Below are 17,636 nucleotides of genomic sequence, written 5' to 3'. Positions count from 1 at the left end.
ATGGCTAATTCATTAGTGACTGGCTTTCTAGATCCTGCTCCAGAAGGAAGGAGAAGGATGTTTTCTTAATGACATGGTAACTCTGATAATCTTACCAGACCTGCTTTCCTCGGGCAGTTTCCCTGGTCTCCCGAGAGCCTGTTGCCACTCCTCCATTGAAACTCCCATGGAAGCAGCGTCCTGTGGTCAAAAGACAAAAAGAAAAGCTTCCGCAACTTAAAAAAAAGAAAAGTGTCTGTGTGTATCTATTTGCTGCAGTTAGCATGAGCAGAGAAAACAGTATGAAAAGAAAAATGCCAAATTCGGACTTGGTCAGTGGGTTGAATTCAACTTTGTTTGAAAGAGGTGGAGAAAGTCTTTATGTACTTCTGTGTTCTTTGATTTGTTACAATGAGAATGTATTACTTTTAAAGTTATAAAAAAATAGAAAACACGGCCAAATGTTTTGAATTACCAATAGCAGTCTGACATCTTCCCTCTATGGATACCTGTATTTTCGGGAGGGAGGTCTTTTATTTTTTTAATTAATTAATTAATTTTTTTTGACTGCGTTGGGTCTTCGTTGCTGCGCACAGGCTTTCTCTAGTTGCGGCGAGCAGAGGCTACTCTTCATTGCAGTGGCTTCTCTTGTTGTGGAGCATGGGCTCTAGGTGCACGGGCTCAGAGTTGTGGCACGTGGGCTCAGTAGTTGTGGCTCGCAGGCTCTAGAGCGCAGGCTCAGTAGTTGTGGCGCATGGGCTTAGTTGCTCTGTGGCATGTGGGATCTTCCCGGAGCAGGGCTTGAACCCGTGTCCCCTGCATTGGCTGGTGGATTCTTAACCACTGCACCACCAGAGAAGTCCCAGATACCTGTATTTTGGAAGAGGGTTAATGTACCTGAATAAATCTAACAGTGGTACTTTGTGGAATCCCTGTAATATTGCCATCAGGAGTTCCTGAGCTTTGAAATGAGACAGCACTGGGACGCAGCCCTAGCCTGGTCCTTAGTTGATGTGATTTAGGACAGCTAAATAAGCTCTTTGGACCTCACTTTCCTCGTCTAGAAGGACGTCATAAAAATACCATTTCTGTTAAGATGGTAGCGATGAGTGGAGATGATTAAAGCTGCTAGTATGTGTGGCAGAATTCCCGTAAATGCCGCCGAGAACATAGCTGAGCACACAGTAGGTGCTCGGAACTATGGGATGGGTTAGGGTCAGGGAGTAAGTGATTACTTCTCTGCCAGTGCCGGCCCTGCCCGGCCACCTCACCGGTCAGGTCAGGGTCAGAGTCATATGGAGGCCAGGCCTCCGCTCAGCTCAGTGCCCGTACCCGTGGGACAGCAGGCCCTCTGCTCAGCGACTTCTCCTTTGCAGACAGCGGTGCTACTAGCAGACACCACGTATCAGAGATCAGAAATGTATTGTGTCATACACAGACTGCTTTTACCAATTGAAGTGCTTCCTTTTTCTCTCTGCTTTGCAATATTCTACCAGTCTGGGTTTTCTCGTGAGTGAAATTTGCAAGAATAAAAATGAGAGAGGACATCAGAATACGGGGCCATCCAAAGAGCTGAATAATTAAATAGGAAGTTATCTGCACACTCATCCTGGCCTTTTACTGCTCCTGTTCCTTTTCATTAGAAAGAAAAAAGGAAAGGAAGAAAGAAAGAGAGAAGGAAGGAAGGGAGGAAGGGAGGAAAGAAAGAAGGAAAGAAAGAAAGAAAGAAAAGGAAAGAAAGAAAGAAGGAAAAGAAAGAAAGGGGGAAGAAAGGAAGGAAAAAGGAAGGAAGGAAGGAGGAAAGAAAGAAAGGGGAAAGAAAGGAGGAAAGAAAGAAAGGAATCGAAAGGCTTGTTCCTTACCTTGTATGAATGGGAGTGGGTTTATATTTTTAAATCTCACTTGAGCAACTTACTGACTCTTTTTAATAAAGTGGGGTTCAAAGCATGTGAGTCATCACAAAGGAGAAAAACAAACAAAAATTCAGGCTAATTTTCTCCTAGTTTTCCAAGAAATGGATTATTCCATGGTGATACTCATCAAGTGGAGTGAACGTCTCCTTTTGAGCCCATGGGCAGGGCTGCCACCTCTGTCCAGGTATCTTTTCATGTGTGATCAGTAAGTCCAGACCACAAGTAGCCTCCTTTGAGAATTTAATAGCAAAAACAAAGGCACTGAGATTTTCCACCATAACTTTTTTTTCCAAAAATAGTTATCTAATGTTTACTTTGTGAAAGTATCACTTTTTCTGTATATATTTGCACATGGTCACTTGGTGGGTTAAACATATTATTTATGGGGTGGACTAACGCTCTGAACTTGCCTCAAACCTGGGGTGAATTGTGGAAATGTTTAACTAGATGAATGGCTTTGTTACTGCAGGCAGTATATGCACTGGGGAAAAATGTCTTAAATGATCCTAAAGCATTTCAAGACAGAGCAAGTCCCAGCTTTTTATGTTGAAAGAGACGTAGTACGCACTTGGGGGGTCTAACCCACAGCAGAATTCATTTCGTCTTACAGACGGGTATTTCGTAGCATGATCACGTATGTTTGGTCTTAGAATTTATGATGTTTTATTGAATGTGTCCTATTGTCCCCAAATGTGACTCGTTTTTTCACATTTGATTTAAAATAAACAAAATAAATAGGATGAACTGTTCATCCTATCATTTTTCATTGGAAACTGAAATATCCAGAAACTGAAATGTCAAGAAATTTTACAAAATCATAAAATAAATGCCAGTTGTTTAATTGGTTCTGTATAATGAAATTTAGAATTTATAATTATAATTATAAAGCAGAACTGTTTCAATATGTGAGCTTTGAAATACACACACACACACAGATTTTTTGGTAAAAACATTAAATACCTTCAAATTAAATCTGCTCATCTTCCACTTGAGAGTTCTTTAAAACTATAGACATTAAGTAGCTTTTATATTGTTGAGTCTTACACCATTTAAGTCTTCATAATAGCCCTGTGGCACATGGACAGACTTTGAGAGAGAGCAGCCTGGGTGGTCCCTGAATGTTCCAAAGGCAGCTGCACTTTTTTTTCCCGGGTACCCTTATCTTGGGTCTTAATGTTGAAAACATTGCAAGACTTGTCATAATGTTCTGACAGTCTTTCTGGTCCCAGAAGTTACCCTTCTTTTAGAAGGAAGAAAAAGCCCTTCTAGCCATGGTCCTTTGGAAGTGGGTGCTTCTCCTTTGTGAGAAGATTCCTGTCTCTGTGAGGAAAGGAATGAAACCTCCCGGCCTGGGGAGCTGGAAACTCTTGGTAGCCAAGGTAGATTTAGTCAGACTCTTACCCCGGAACTGATACTCTGATTGGGTTTAAAATTCTGTGGTCAGTATTAGTTCTTATCAACAGGTGAGATCTGCTGACATGAAAATGGAAACACGAGAAGGGGGACAGGCTTCAGGTCGCCCCGGAGCCAGGAGCTGCACCAATGCACCATGTTTGTGATGCCAGATTTTCAAAATGTGCTCTCAAGAAGCAAGTATGATTTATAATCCAGTCCCTACATTTCTTTATATGAAACCAAGTATTACCAATTGTATTAAACAATGAATGGAGTTTATTCTGCGACTTTCCCCCAATATTTCAGTTTCCACCTAGAGAACACTAGGATGGGACAATTCTATGTTTAGTTGACTGTGTAAGAAACATTTTAAAGAAGTTTTTGCTTTAAATCATATTCGAAGAGTGTAAGTTAGTAGAGACTTCTTTTCTAAAGGAAGGCCAGTGAATTGCTTTTTCTCTTACACTTGAAGCTCTTAAGGGTCTCGTGGGGGTGTCGTAATCCTTGGAAAGATGCTCTTATTAAGAGCTCTGGCGCTTTCTCTGTTTTCTCAGCCATCCATTATTAGCTATCTAGAACTAATTACTCCCAAGGCACCTCTTTAGGGATTTTATGATTCTCTCTGTCTCCTGGGACATCATGTAGAGTTTTCAGATGAAAAAGGAAGCCCAGAAGAATTCCTTCTTTTTCGTAAATCAGATGAAAATAGGAATGACTTAGGAATAGTTGTTCCTAAAATAATTTCATTCCCCGCCCTTCCCCGCCCCGCCCCACCCCACCCCACCCCGCCCCTCCCCTCCCCCTCCCTCCCTCTCCCCTCCCCCTCCCTCTCCTTCCCCCTCCCTCCCTCTCCCCTCCCCCCTCCCCTCCCCTCCCTCTCCCCTCCCCTCCCTCTCCCCTCCCCTACCTCTCCCCTCCCCCTCCCTCTCCCCTCCCCCTCCCTCCCCCCCTTCCTTCCCCTCTGTGTCCTCCCCTCACTCCTCATCCTCCTTTCCCTCTCCCCCTTCCCTTCCCTTTCTTCTTTGCCTCCCTCACATCCTCCTCCTGAATTTCTTGGAAGATTCTACAGCTGCTCCACTGGGGACCTCTGGTTCTCTCTGCGTCTCTCAATGCAACCTGAGCTACCGAAAGTCTAAAGTCCTCAGTAAGATTCACCTGGTCCCCGTTTGCTGCCTTCAGCCTCCCTTTCATGAGCTCTTCACATGAGTGGCCGGGAGAGCCAGGCATCCCGCAGCCCACCCTGCACGGCCAGGCCTGTGACCCTGCTCTTCCCGTCACCTGGCCCAGGCTACACAGCCTCTCTTGGGCTGTGAGCTCCCTGCATCTTACTAGGTCCTCATCTGAGATCTGATCTCTGTAAGCGTTGCTCCAGCCCAGCTTTCGTCCCATTCAGAACAGCTCCTCCCTCCACTGTGCTTCTGTGGCATTGTGTATAGAGCTGTATTTTAGCATTTCCCATATCTTAACCCTAATTCTCTTCTCCTCCTCGACTGTGATTTCCGTGACAGTAAGAAGGTGTCGTTATTTTTATATATCCAGCGCTGTACCAGGAGCATAGTAGGTGCTCAGTAAACATTAGTTAGATGAATAAGATGAATGAACACCAGAGCTTCTAATTCTAAAATTATGGACGCAAAGCATTTTAAAATTAGGTACTTAATCTCAGTGGATGTGTGTTAGGTGTTGAAAGAGGATTATGTGAACATAGTCCTTGCTTTAAAGGACCATCAAGCTTCTTTCCGCGCCAGTCAGGCAGGGGTCCATACGGCGTTGTTCTGGATTCCCATCGTAACTTAAAGGGAAGCTCTCCCAATGTCCGGAGCCCTTGATGTCCTGCAAATGAAGGAGGAGGATGTCCTCAAATTCCTTGCAGCAGGAACCCACTTAGTTGGCACCAGCCTTGACTTGCAAATGGAGCAGCACATCTACAGAAGTGATGGCATCTACATCATAAATCTGAAGAGAACCTGGGAGAAGCTTCTGTTGGCAGCTCGTGCCATGGTTGCCATTGAAAACCCAGCTGATGTCAGCGTCGTATCCTCCAGGAACACTGGCCAGCGAGCTGGGCTGAAGTTTGCTGCTGCCACTGGAGCCGCTTCTGTCTCTGGCCACTTCACTCCTGGGACCTTCACTAACCAGATCCAGGCCGCCTTCCGGGAGCCAAGTCTTCCAGTGGCTACTGAGCCCAGGGCTGCCCACCTGCCTCTCACAGAGGCCTCTTATGCTAACCTGCCTGCCGTTGCTCTGTGTGACACACTCTCTCCTCTGTGATGTGTGGACATTGCCATCCCATGCAACAGGGGAGCTCACTCAGGGGGTCTGATGTGGTGGATGCTTTGCCCGGGAAGTTCTGCGCATGCGTGGCACCATCTCCCGTGAACACCCCTGGGAGGTCATGCCTGACCTCTACTTCTGCAGAGACCCTGAAGAGATTGAAAAGGACGAGCAGGCAGCAGCTGAGAAGGCTGTGGCCAAGGAGGAATTTCAGGGTGAATGGACCACGCCACCTCCTGAGTTCCCTGCTGCTCAGCCGGAGGTGGCGGACTGGTCCGAAGGTGTGCAGGTGCCCCCGTGCCTGTTCAGCGGTTCCCCGCTGAAGACTGCAGTGCTCAGCCTGCCACTGAAGACTGGTCTGCAGCTGCCACTGCTCAGGCCGCTGAGCGGTAGGAACAGCCACTGAGTGGTCTTAAACTGTTCTTCTGCAAACTCTTAAAATGGAAATAGGTGGACGGAAATAAACAGTTTCCAAAAAAAGAAAGAAAACGGACCATCCAACTTATTCGGAGAACGGTGGAGAGCAAAGTGGGACTACAAACCAGCAGTTACTGTTATCGCAGGTGGAGTTCCTGCTGTCCACGGGCGATGGGGGATGGGCAGTATTGCACCCTTCAGCAAGGCACAGAGGTCATGCCTGTGGCTGTTCCCATGCAAGAGGCAAGATACCTCCTTTGCCATTAAGTCCCCCAAAGCATTATGGAGGTCTCTAGTTTAAAAAAAAACTGTGTACAATCAAAATACTGGTAGTGATCATACATATAAAATTTTATATGTTGAAGATATAGTAAAATGTAATAGTCTACTAATAATTAAAAGCAGCACGCATTCCTTTCATTTATGCAAGATGTATTTAATCACCTACCAAGTGCAGAATACCGGTGGGAGTTGTCGGGACATAAAGATGAATGGAACTTGGCTGCTAGTAGACTTGCATCACTTGTCGGTCCAAATGTCTGTTCAGAGCAGGTCAAACTTCGTAGCTGCATAGTGAATCCCAGAAAAGCCTCAGGACTCTGTTCTTGGTTGACTCCTATGAAACAGGACGTATTTCCACGGACAAGGTGAAAGTTTTTAAAGGATTATTTCATCCTTTCAGCCTCGGCGGGCCTGAGAATTTACCCAGCACAGCAGTCCCTCTAAGTCATAAGAGACTAAAAGAAGCTTTTAGACTCTGTCCTCGTTGCGTGGGACAAACTAATCAACAAGATTCTACTTCCCGTTGTCAGAACCGTCCTAAGCCATTGCCAGTTGTCCTGAGAACAACGAGGAGAAAGAGCCCCACGAAGAAAGGAGGGGCCGGTGAGCCCGGTACAGGGCAGCCCATCTCAGCACCGCCCGAGGCACCCTGCTGCGGCCGCCACCGCCGATTCCCAGGCAAAGCACCGGGCCCTCACGTGTTCAGTGCGTGTGAAAAGAAGGCAGCCAGGTCTGTTCTAGTTTTCATAATTAACTGCCACCACCAAGATAAATTTTTAGTTTCCAAGATGGTTCTGTTGAAACACGCTTGACTTTGGTCCTCAGCGTCAGATGCCCTGAGCCACGGCGCTGAAGGCGAGTAACCTTCCTAAAGCCGGTGTGACCTTGTCCTCACCCCCTTGGGCCGAGGAGACCCCTGCGATGGCCCCCCTTCCCTCCCCCTCATCTCCCTGTCTGTTCCCGGGACAGACCAGGCTCTCCAGGCCGCCTTTATTTACTCTGGTCCATCTGCCCAAAAACTGTCTCCATCCTGCCTCCCCGCTGTCCTCTCACCGGTCCTCCGAGCACAGCCGCCCCTGAGCTGGCCTTCCCACCCCCCCGGCTGGGTCAGCTTAGGAGCCTTCAGACTGTACCACCCCAGGCCGGGGCCGCCCCGCATCCCAGCCTCCAGGACGGCAGGGCTGTGCCTGATTGCTGTCCGCGCCCCAGCCCCTGGCCTCAGGGTGGGCACACAGCACCTGCTCAGTATCTGTTCTTTGAATAAATGGAAGAACTATTAATCAACTGAATCAGTTTGAAAATTGATATTAGTTAAAAAAAAAAAAAACCATCCCAGGCTTATCTCTGTGGCACCTGTTAGGTCTCAGTGTCCACCCTAAGGCTGTGAACATGAACTGTATTTCAGGGTAACTGAGCTTCGTTCTTTGAGGCCACGGTCCGACCACTTTCATACGTCGCCCCTAGCGGTCGCGTAACTGCTCCGGGAGGGTTTGTGCACCCCTTTCCTTCCACCCCCTCCTCTCTCTTCGTAGTTAATCCTCGTCTATTCCTAGATTGCAGAATGCTTTCACTAGCCCTCTTCTTTGTCACTGGCTCTTTAATTTACACACTTGGTTGGCTGGTTCCTGTTACTTGGCCAACAAATCTGTCCTGTGTCGTCTCCTCTGAGTAATTTATAACCTCCATAAAATGCCACGTAGAGGCACTTTTTTACATTTTTGAGTAATGGTGAGAAAGAATTGCCCTGGGAATCAAAAATCCAATGAGTCATAGATTATTTTGTTATTTATGACCAGAGAGTGGTCATTGACAATATTTGGCAATTTTACAGCTATGAACCTAGGCTATTGTGCTTTAGAATGTAATTTATTAAGCAAATAAAACTCTTACTGGTAATGGGTCCTGTTAAATCTGGGGGACCACATGGGCTCCAGGCCGGTACAGCTGTGGAAGTTTCATAGTAGCCGCATACATCTTGGATGTCTGGACACTAATATTTTACACTTACTTCATGGTTTTATTTATTCAGTTGCCTTTATATTCTTGATTGGATTCTGACCAACCATTTTGGTTTAAGAAGTCATCAGCTTTGAGTAGAGAAGGAAGAGCCTGGAGAAAATAAAATGGATTTATGTTGAAAAAGCACAAATCCTTCTTTCATTAGTAAATTCAGGCTTTAAAGAAACACAAGATGTGTTCATGGAAAATAACTGATGTAAAATCATCTTTGAAAAAGAAAAAGACAAGGACCTTCAACTTAATTACATATATCCGAGGGAGAAGTGGACACAGAGGTAGGTAGGTCTGTATATGCAGGCACACCACACACACAGACACAGACCCCCCCACACACACACACACACAGCATATGCTAGTGCAAGTGGTGTCAGTGAGAGCTTAGGAGTTCTTTTTTTTCAAGTCTCCATTTATATCAGTAGTATTTTGTAATGTTGACTTCGGTTTAATTCCAACCGTCCTCACCTTTTAATATGTTTGGAGGAAAAGGTGATCTTGAAATTCTCAACAGAGGAAACGGATCTTTTTCAGAATTGCTACATCAGGCAGGACTTACTTTTTGTTGTTTTCTTTTTAAGCTGGAAATGGGCTTCCTTTGAAGCAATTGTTATATGTGTATGTCTGACAAATTCCAGGGCTAGAGAAACTCAGTTACTACTTAACAGCATGAAACACTCTCAAGAACTTGTTTCAAAAGCCAAACTCCAAATACTGATCAACAAGAAAATTCCAAGAACGTTCCTTCCATTTGAAAGTAAGTTCTGGGCGTTACGCCTACCAGTCCATTCTACACAGAATTAACTAGAACCTCGCCGTGGTCGTTGCTGTGTATCTCTGCATAGAACAGAGATGGGCAAGTGAGACCCAAGTGTGTATGTGGAAGGGGCACTAATGCAGATAAGACTGGAAGGAGATGAAACCAGGGATGTGACCTTGAGGGCTGCCCTTGTGCTCAGCCACGCCCCCTCGAGGTTCTCACTGCGCCGTCTCGCGCTCCGTTATAATTTCCCACTCACTTTTCTGCCTCCCTGGTTAACTGGAAGCCTCTTGCCATTTCCTTTACCAACTGTGCACCACTCCTGTGGGGGGCCAGGTAGCAGGGCTGCTTGGATGAGCCCAGGCCTCCTCCCCGCTGGCTGCTCTGACTCTGCTTCCCTGGGCAGATGATGGTGCGCTCAGTCTGAAAATTCTCGGGCTCCTGGCTCTCCTGCGCTAATTTGTCGGAGTTCTTTATATTGTGTAGGATCAAGTCCTCCGTCAGCTGTGTGCAGCGGGAGTATTTTCTCCCGGTCTCTGTTGCCTTTTCACTTTCTTTGTGGTTTCCTCTGATGTGCAGTCTTTGATCGTCGTCAAGTTTGGTTTATCGTTTTCCCTTCAAGGTTAGTGTTACTGCGTCTTCCTCCAGAATCTGCTCATCTCTGTGGTCATGTTTCTTCAGGGAGCTTTGTAGTGTTAGCTTTTATCTCAAGATCTGTGATCCACCTACAGCTGCTTTTGTGTGTGGTGTGAGGCAGGGGTGGAGATTCATCCTTTTCTGTGCGATATCCAGCTGTTCTAGAGCTTTCTTGAAAACACCTTCCTTTTCCCCCATTGAATTGTTTTGGTATCTTTGTTAAAATTAGAACAATATTTCAGTTTTTGAAATTCATTCTTTCATCCATAATTATTCCAGTGAATTTTAACTGGGTTCACATTATGGTCATTTGCCCAAACAGCATGAAACACACACATGTTCCTGCTCTGGTGGGGTTTACAGTCCATGGTTCTACCCTTCGGTTTAGACTGAAGCAAGGAAGGGATTTTATAAGAGAGTAAAAATCTGTCATTGTAAGTACAAGATCCCTGTCAATAAATCTCACTTTCTCTAATCTGTTCTTTGAATTATAAAAGTAAATATTATAACTAAAAGAAAAACAAAAACCACACACAGCTGAAATGCTGAACGTGCTTTTCCAAAGCACACAGACTACCTCTGCCCCCACCCCCCCAATATTGAGATTCTCGGGTCTAAGTGGAGACCATGTATGCAGATGACATTTGTCATTAGGACTGGACATGTCAGCACTTGAAGAGGCCTGATGGCAGCACAGTGACAGACACGTCGAGTGAACTGTGGCTTTCAGCTCTGAGGGAAACATGAGCTGATCTGTGAATTTGTATCTGTTATGCTCCTATTTTTGAAAGATAACTATTGCTTAAATAAAACCTTAGGTTTCGATTATAGGTATTAGTGTGCGAAAATATCAACAGAGCCTTTTTCCTGTTTTGAAATGGAAGAATCCTAAATTCTAACCTGGGCAAATTCAAATCCATTATATGTCACTGACACATACTAATGGCTGTAATAACAGAAGGCTTTTGTACCAAAATCCAAAATGGATCAAGTTGAAAAGGTGTTTCCACAGCCCTATTTAAGTTACAAATGGGCCCACAGACCAGGGTCTCTGACGACCGTGGTGCCCGCACAGTTTCCTTTGACAATGGGTGGGGCGCCCGTGCCCGCATTCAGAGACTTTTAATGACTTGAATTGCTTTGACAGTATAAGCGCTGATCCAAGAGAATCCGCTTCTTGAATCCAAACTAAGATCTCAGTTTATAAGAACTGTTAGTGTGGTATTCAGTACTTTAAGTAACCCCAATGAGCAAATGCTAAGGCCTGTTGTACTCGTGGGGATCGCTCTCCTCCAGGCTCTCAGGCTGATGTTTGAATGGCTTATGCTTCTTCCAAAGTAAGGGGCTAATTTGGACTTGGAACAAAGTTGGTCATCTAGATACATTTTCACACACAGATCACAATTACAAATACCCACATTTTCATATAAACTGAAACCGTGCAGTAGAGGAGCCCCAAACTGGAAGCCGCCTCAGTGCCCTGGACCAGAGTTCTGCGAACCGTTTTCATCTCAGAGCCCCATCCCCTCCCCTTAACACCCTCTTAAAAATTATTGAGGATCTCAAGCTACTTTTGCTTTTGTGGCTTGTATCTACCAATATTTACCATATTAGAAAATAAAACAGTGATATTTAAGAGATATTTATTAATTCTTTAAAAAAATAACATGGTAGAAATATTTTATGAAGAATAACTGTTTTTAAAAACAAAATATTAGTAAGAAGAGTAGCATTATTTCACATTTGAAAAAACTCTCATTAATGTCTGGATGAATAGAAGACAGTTGGATTCTCTAATCTGCTCTGACAGTCTTGCAGTGTCACAACTCAGGTGGCCTCTGGAGGACCCCTGCACACTCAAGAGAGAAGGATAATGGCAAAGACACAATATCCTCGTGTTATTAGAAAATAATTTTGCCCTGGAGACCGAATTACAGGGTCTCAGGCAGGGACCTCCAGGGACCCCGGATCACACTTTGAGAACTGCGGCTCTGGAATGCTTATGGGCTACATCAGAGCCCTACAGCACACCACCGTACAGCCTTACAAAATGGCATGGATGTGTACCCTTTCAATACACAGGAACATATGTTTAATAATACATGCTCCCCCTACTTAGAAAACAAACAGTATATCTTAGAATACTTAAGTGCATATTGAACATGACAGAAAAAAGAAAGATAAAGCATACATTTCAGACCACTTCCTATATCAGTACTTCATAAAATCAAACAGCATGACATTGAACCATCTTAAAGGGCTAAACCAATAAGCTACCTTATGGAAATCTAAGAATGTAAAGATGGAGCTATAAGTTCTATGTGACAGGAAAGGGACCCATCAGTCGCTAAAATAAGATAAAAAAGGCGGAAAGTTGATACTCTAATACAGACAGTAAGATGCCTGTTTTAATTTCTCTTTGGAATAGAAAGCCACTCAACTTCTTTAGAACGTTGGCTGCAGGGTACTCGGCGACCATTTTTTTCTCAAACAAAAGTTTTAATTTTGTTGAAGCACTTGGAAAAATATTCCACTGAGGTCCTGGAGTTCTCTGCCTTTGAATTTGCAGAGATGACCTTAGCCTAGAAACTATCAAGAGCAATGCATTTCAGCTGCCAATGGAAGTGAGCGTATGATAGTAAAGAGCTTGGGGGAAGCACGAAATAGAATAAACACATTACTGCATGTAAAAATGTGCATTGATAAGGCTTAGAAGTGAATCTCTAGTAAGTTTCTAGAACTTTCTGTGTATTGGCTTTGTGTTTTACTTTAGCACATTTTGACCTTCTATAATTTCCAGTGAAAGTGTATACAACTCGTGATAAATAAGAGACATATCTGTCCTCTGGTAGTGGGGGAGCCAGTGACTCAGGGTGGTGTGATCAGCTGAGGGGACCAGCTGGCCCTGAAGTTCTGATTCACTGGCAGGGTTAGCACAAAGCAGCGCTTTTTACCCCAAATCCCTGAAGTAACAGAGAGAAAAGCAGAATGGCCCCAGTAATGTAGGTGGCCGAGGCACGGTTGCTCTTTTGGGGACCAGCCTCTGGGATGGTTGAGGGGGTCTGGGTGCAGCCCCAGAGGACTCCGTGGCCCCGCTGGGTGCGATTTAAAAGACTGGAGAGAAGGACGTGAGGTTGGAAAGGCTTCCATTAGAGCCACGCTCATGCGCGAAAGCAAACCCTCCAGGTAGCCAGCTTTGCTCTGTGAGCTGAATAAAAGGCTCTTATTGTTCCTGCTTCCTCAGAGAAAATGGGCTGATTAGTCCACTGGCCATAAGGCAGTTACAGAACGAAGACAGTAAAGGAAACCAAGTACTGGTGACCGTTCCATCTCACCCTTGAGTCCTGGCTTTATCTTGTCATCGGCTTTGTTCTCCTGCTGAATGGTCACGTCAGTATCCTTTTCTTTTCTGGGAGCCCTGGCATTGCAGCAACTCTCTCAAGATACGCACGCAAAATCAGACACCTGTGAGCTTCAAGCAGCAAAAATCAAGTCCGACCGTGTGCGCCCTGGCCTTACAGTGGAGTTCCCACCGCGTTGCCTGCACCTCGGGGTGCAGAGCTGCCTCTCTCCCGAGAACCTCGCCCCTCTCTCCCCCCTCTCATTTCCCCTCAGTATAACCCAACACTTCGGCAACTGGAGGCCCAAACAGTCTTGTTAACTTAAAAGTTTTCCTTCAGATTTATTGACCCAGCAGAGTTGAACAGGGTGAGTGTTGATCTGCGCCTCGCAGATATTTCTTTAATTATTGGGCTGGCATCTCTAGGGCCTCATAAAAACGTGCAGTGTGAGTCGGTAGTAAAGTCACTGTGTGTTTATTTATGTATTTATTTACGTATGTATGTATGTATTCGGGGCGTGGGGGAATCGGGGGTTTTCTAAGGGGAGCCTCTACCTTCTGCCATAAATGGTAGCTGTGGCCTTGATAATACTGCGGTTGAACAGTAAGGGCCCCAGGACTGCTCCCTGAAAGAGATTAAACTGTAATTAAACTCCACTGTGAGTAAGGAGGGACGGAAAAAAGAAGGGAAAAAAAATGTGGTTTCATAAGGCAGAGAAGAAATACATTGAGTGGTGTTTACAGCCCAGAGATGTTTTTTTGCCATCTCGACTACAAAACAGTCCTATTTTTAGCCAGCCGAGGTTTTGCAAGAAGGCCTATCAGTCCCACAGTGCTGTTCTCTGAAATAATTGCACCGAGCTGGTCCCAAGTCAGCAGCACTAACGGAGAGGCAGGAGGGAGCGTTTCTCAAGCCTACGGCGCTGGTGACGTTTGCATTAACACTGAATTATGTCGGCTGCCGGCGTGAAGTTCCACCTGATGGGAGCAAGAATTTAACTGGGCCGTAATTGAACATACAGCTACATAATATCCTTTTGTTTAGGCTCAAAAATGGATTTTTTTAAACCTACTTATCAGTGCAGCTATTAAATATTGTGGCTCTCAGGCTATCAGTCTGTGATCAGCACAGTTAGTGCATTTTACCTTCCAAGGAAGTGCACTTGAGCCAGCTGGAGCACGGAAGACAGAGGAGCGGGGAAAGTCGTAATTGAAACAGGCGACTGCTTCAGCACAGACAGGAAATAAAAGGAACACTGGCCCTCCGCGGATTAAATTAGCTGTTTCAAATTCAGACAGTATCGGGGAAAAGAAGACTTACGGGAGGGGAAAAGGGTAACAGTGAGTTCATTCAGCCGAGCCCCCGTTCCCCTCCTAACACGTGTTTCTGCCGGACCCTCACTGTGCCTGCCCCTGCAAGGGTCGTCCCCAGCCCACCCCTTGCCCTCCCGCTCATGTCACACCATCCGTCCCTCCTGCCTGTCCTCACCCTCCCAGAGTCCTTTGGTTTTCCATTTCCATAAATTAGGCGTGAAATTACGTTGGGCTGAGGATACAGGATTTCAGCTGTTTTATAGTTGGAAAGGAAAATCTTTCAGACCTAAAGCAAAAACATTTTTTTAAATACGCTTCCTGCCTATTAGTTTGAGATATGCCTATTTTAGAAAATGCTGGCTTTGTAGAAACCTTCTTTCTTCTTTTTAATCTCACAGAATTCTGTCTCATCCTCCAGTTCAAGTCAAGTCACAGGGATTGAGTGCGGACTGTATACAAGGCCCCCAGGCTAACTGGAGACTGGCATGTGTATGTGCACTAAGATGATCTTAGCATATGTATACTGCAAACTCTCAGTGAGGACTTGTGCTACTTTGTTAAAATATCTTAGGGAGTAGATTTTGTTTTACATTGTAATAATCAACTGAAACGGTTGCAGCATTTTTGTTTTCACTTTCCTTATGTGCTACTGCGTCTCAGTTTTTCTATTGAAGCGAATATGGGTCTTTGTTTAACAGAGTTTGCTTAAATATCCAAATTCAAAGTTTGTTACTATCAGTGACTGCGACATTGCTCTTTAAGGTCAGTGCCTGTTTCAGCCCGATAGCATCCAGTGTCGTTTATTTGTGGGGATGGGTAGCGTCCTTGGGTGAGGTATTTTCTCCGAGATATATATAAACACACTGAAAACGTCAACGAGTTAAAAATATGATCGCTCTGCCCTGTCCCTTCTTGAAAGCTGGTGACGGTCAGTGTTAGTGTCGCAGACGGGTAGCATCCCAGCTTTAAAGGTCTCTCTGAGGCTCCCTGGGTCCCTAAACCATCATTCTGGGGGAGAGTGGGCCGCCCCATCCGCTCGGTGGGTGCACTGGTTCAGCTTCTTGAATTGAGCCTGGGAAAATTCTCGTGCAAACATCTGTTTCGTTCTCCCTGCCTCTGCCACGGGAGCAAGGTGGGGTGGGGAATAAACACATCGTGGGTGTGGGTTTGCATGGAAAATGTTGCGGGTTGCGTCCACTCCAGCTGGACAGCTTTATGTAGCTATAAACCTTTACTGCTGTGTTAAGGTTCTATTCAAAGGGAATGAATCTCTGATGTTCGTGGTCCAACAGAACTGTTACTAATTACTTATCTACTGAATAGCTACCAGGGCTGGCGGCTTGAACAGCAGTAATCCAGGAATGTCGTGTTCTCCAACAAGGGAACATTCTTGTTCGTATAAATAGCATGGCTTGCATTTTTCAAACTCGAAGCAGCAAACTAGAAATGCATACCTGCATCCCCCACCAAGGCCACTGGGCTTAGCGTCCTCCCAGAAAGTGTATTTCTCCCTTCCTGAAAGGTCATCCCAACATGGTCTCCAAGAATGGGGGCATTATACAGAGAACTCTGGCCTCAGGCAGGCTGTGCTGATTGCTGGGTCCCAGGTTCAGGGTTGAGTGTCCCAAAGAGTGTCTGGAAGTGGACTGGCCTCCAAGCAAGGATGAGGTGGCTGCCCGTGGCCACAATCTGTGGCACCCACAGCCCTGAACTGGACAGCCCCTTTCAGGAATTCCAGAGCTCTGTCCTGCAGAAGTAATACCTGGAGGTTTGCTCTGGTGCTTCCACATCTTCTGGTGACTGTTCCTGGAGGCTCAAGCCGCCCCTGTGCATGCAGGTGCAGAAGTGCATGCCTCGCGGCAGCCGTGTCCCGGGGCCGGTGCTTGCCGGGCGGTCCTGTGATGAGGGGGGTGTTAGCAGGCCCGTCAGCGCACCAGCCCGCCCATCGTGGTGTCGCCTGCTCGAAGCCTCGCAGTGGCCCTCCCGAGACGGGCTGTGTTATCATCCGCTTTTACAGATGAGCGCACAGAAGCTTAGCGCCTGTGAGGAATTCACCACCAGCATCCGTACACCTGGTGTGTGGAGCTGCTGGGATTCACACGCAGGGCTCTGGGAATCTGAAGCCTTTTTAGCCCCCTGTACCACATATACGTGAGCTGGACCTTCTTTACTTTGAAAACCTGGTGTGTTCAACATGAATGGTTTTCAGACGGCGGCCCCATGTGGGCGTCATCCAGCAGCCCGGTCAGGGTGGGTGGAGGGCAGGCAGGCGGCCACAGGGAGAGGCCAAGGCTGGCCCTGAGCAGGTGATGCATCCCCACCTCCTGCTCTCCTTCCCAAAGACAAGCCCTGAATAGTAGTGATTTTAGTTATTAAAGAAAAAGGGACACCAAGGTGTGAATGACCTACTAGCTTTAACCCTTGGAGAGTTCGTTAAATCACTCTTTCTCTGATGTAAGCATGTGGGAGGTGTGTGCAGCAGGGGGTGAGTTGTCTTCTCTGTTCAGGAGGGAGCCCCCAGACGGTTTGTCTAGTTTAGTGGGATGTCACTCTGAAGTCAGCCGTTTCAGATATGTCGTGCATTAATGACACTAACAGCATTAAATGAAGAGCACACACACATATTCGAGACTTGCCTTTTCCAGTCTCCCGCGCCCCCATTTCTCTTGACCCCCTTTGCGTTCTTTTCCTCTCCATGTGAGGCTCCGTGACACCTCTCTGCTCTGGAACGTGACCAAGGAAGGAAGGAGAGCCAGGGTCTTCTTTTCCTGCCTGCCTTTGCCCCCTTGGACAATAATGAAGACCTTCAGACTTAAAATAAGGGTATATGTTGATTATTGTTTTCCTGTTTAAAAATACACCCATCAGAGTTCTCAGATTTGAAAATGAAAACTGGAGGGAAGGAGCTTAGTGTAAGCACCTTGGAGTCACGCGTCAAGGCCCATCCTGGGTGAAGACCCTGCCCGGCTGGAGCTCAGGGTCTGGTCAGCACGTGCAGTCTGACCCGAACAACAGGGCCACACACTGTCATCACTGGGGATTAAATCCTGGGAAACTCAGCACTTGAAAGGGAACCTCTGTTTTATTATCTGAACATTGAGGGCAAGAAGGAAGCGACTCGACTCTCCTGCCAGGAGGCTCTGGGCCTGGACCCGGTGAGGGGTACCCCTCCCTCCCCACTCCCTGTTTCCCACTCCGTCTCCCTCTCCTCCCCCACTCCGTCTCCCCCTCCCCTCCCCTCCCCTCTCCCTCCCCCTTCCCCTCCCCTCCCTCCCCTCTCCCTCCCCTCCCCTCCCCTCTCCCTCCCCTCCCC

The 17,636-nt window shown here is 46.4% G+C and overlaps 1 protein-coding gene and 1 pseudogene across 3 annotated transcripts in view; both read left to right on the top strand.

Moving 5' to 3' along the window:
• GMDS (GDP-mannose 4,6-dehydratase) overlaps positions 1–17,636 on the top strand; it is a 485,716-nt gene that overhangs the window by 330,015 nt on the left and 138,065 nt on the right. The gene's annotated exons all lie outside the window — the stretch shown is intronic.
• LOC113631660 (40S ribosomal protein SA pseudogene) lies at positions 4,277–11,327 on the top strand (annotated as a pseudogene).

This window comes from Aethalodelphis obliquidens, unplaced genomic scaffold (genome assembly GCF_003676395.1).
Source record: "Aethalodelphis obliquidens isolate GAN/ISIS:26980383/991018 unplaced genomic scaffold, ASM367639v1 scaffold34, whole genome shotgun sequence".
In the NCBI taxonomy this organism is placed as follows: domain Eukaryota; kingdom Metazoa; phylum Chordata; class Mammalia; order Artiodactyla; family Delphinidae; genus Aethalodelphis; species Aethalodelphis obliquidens.
This window is presented reverse-complemented; position numbering and strand designations above follow the sequence as displayed.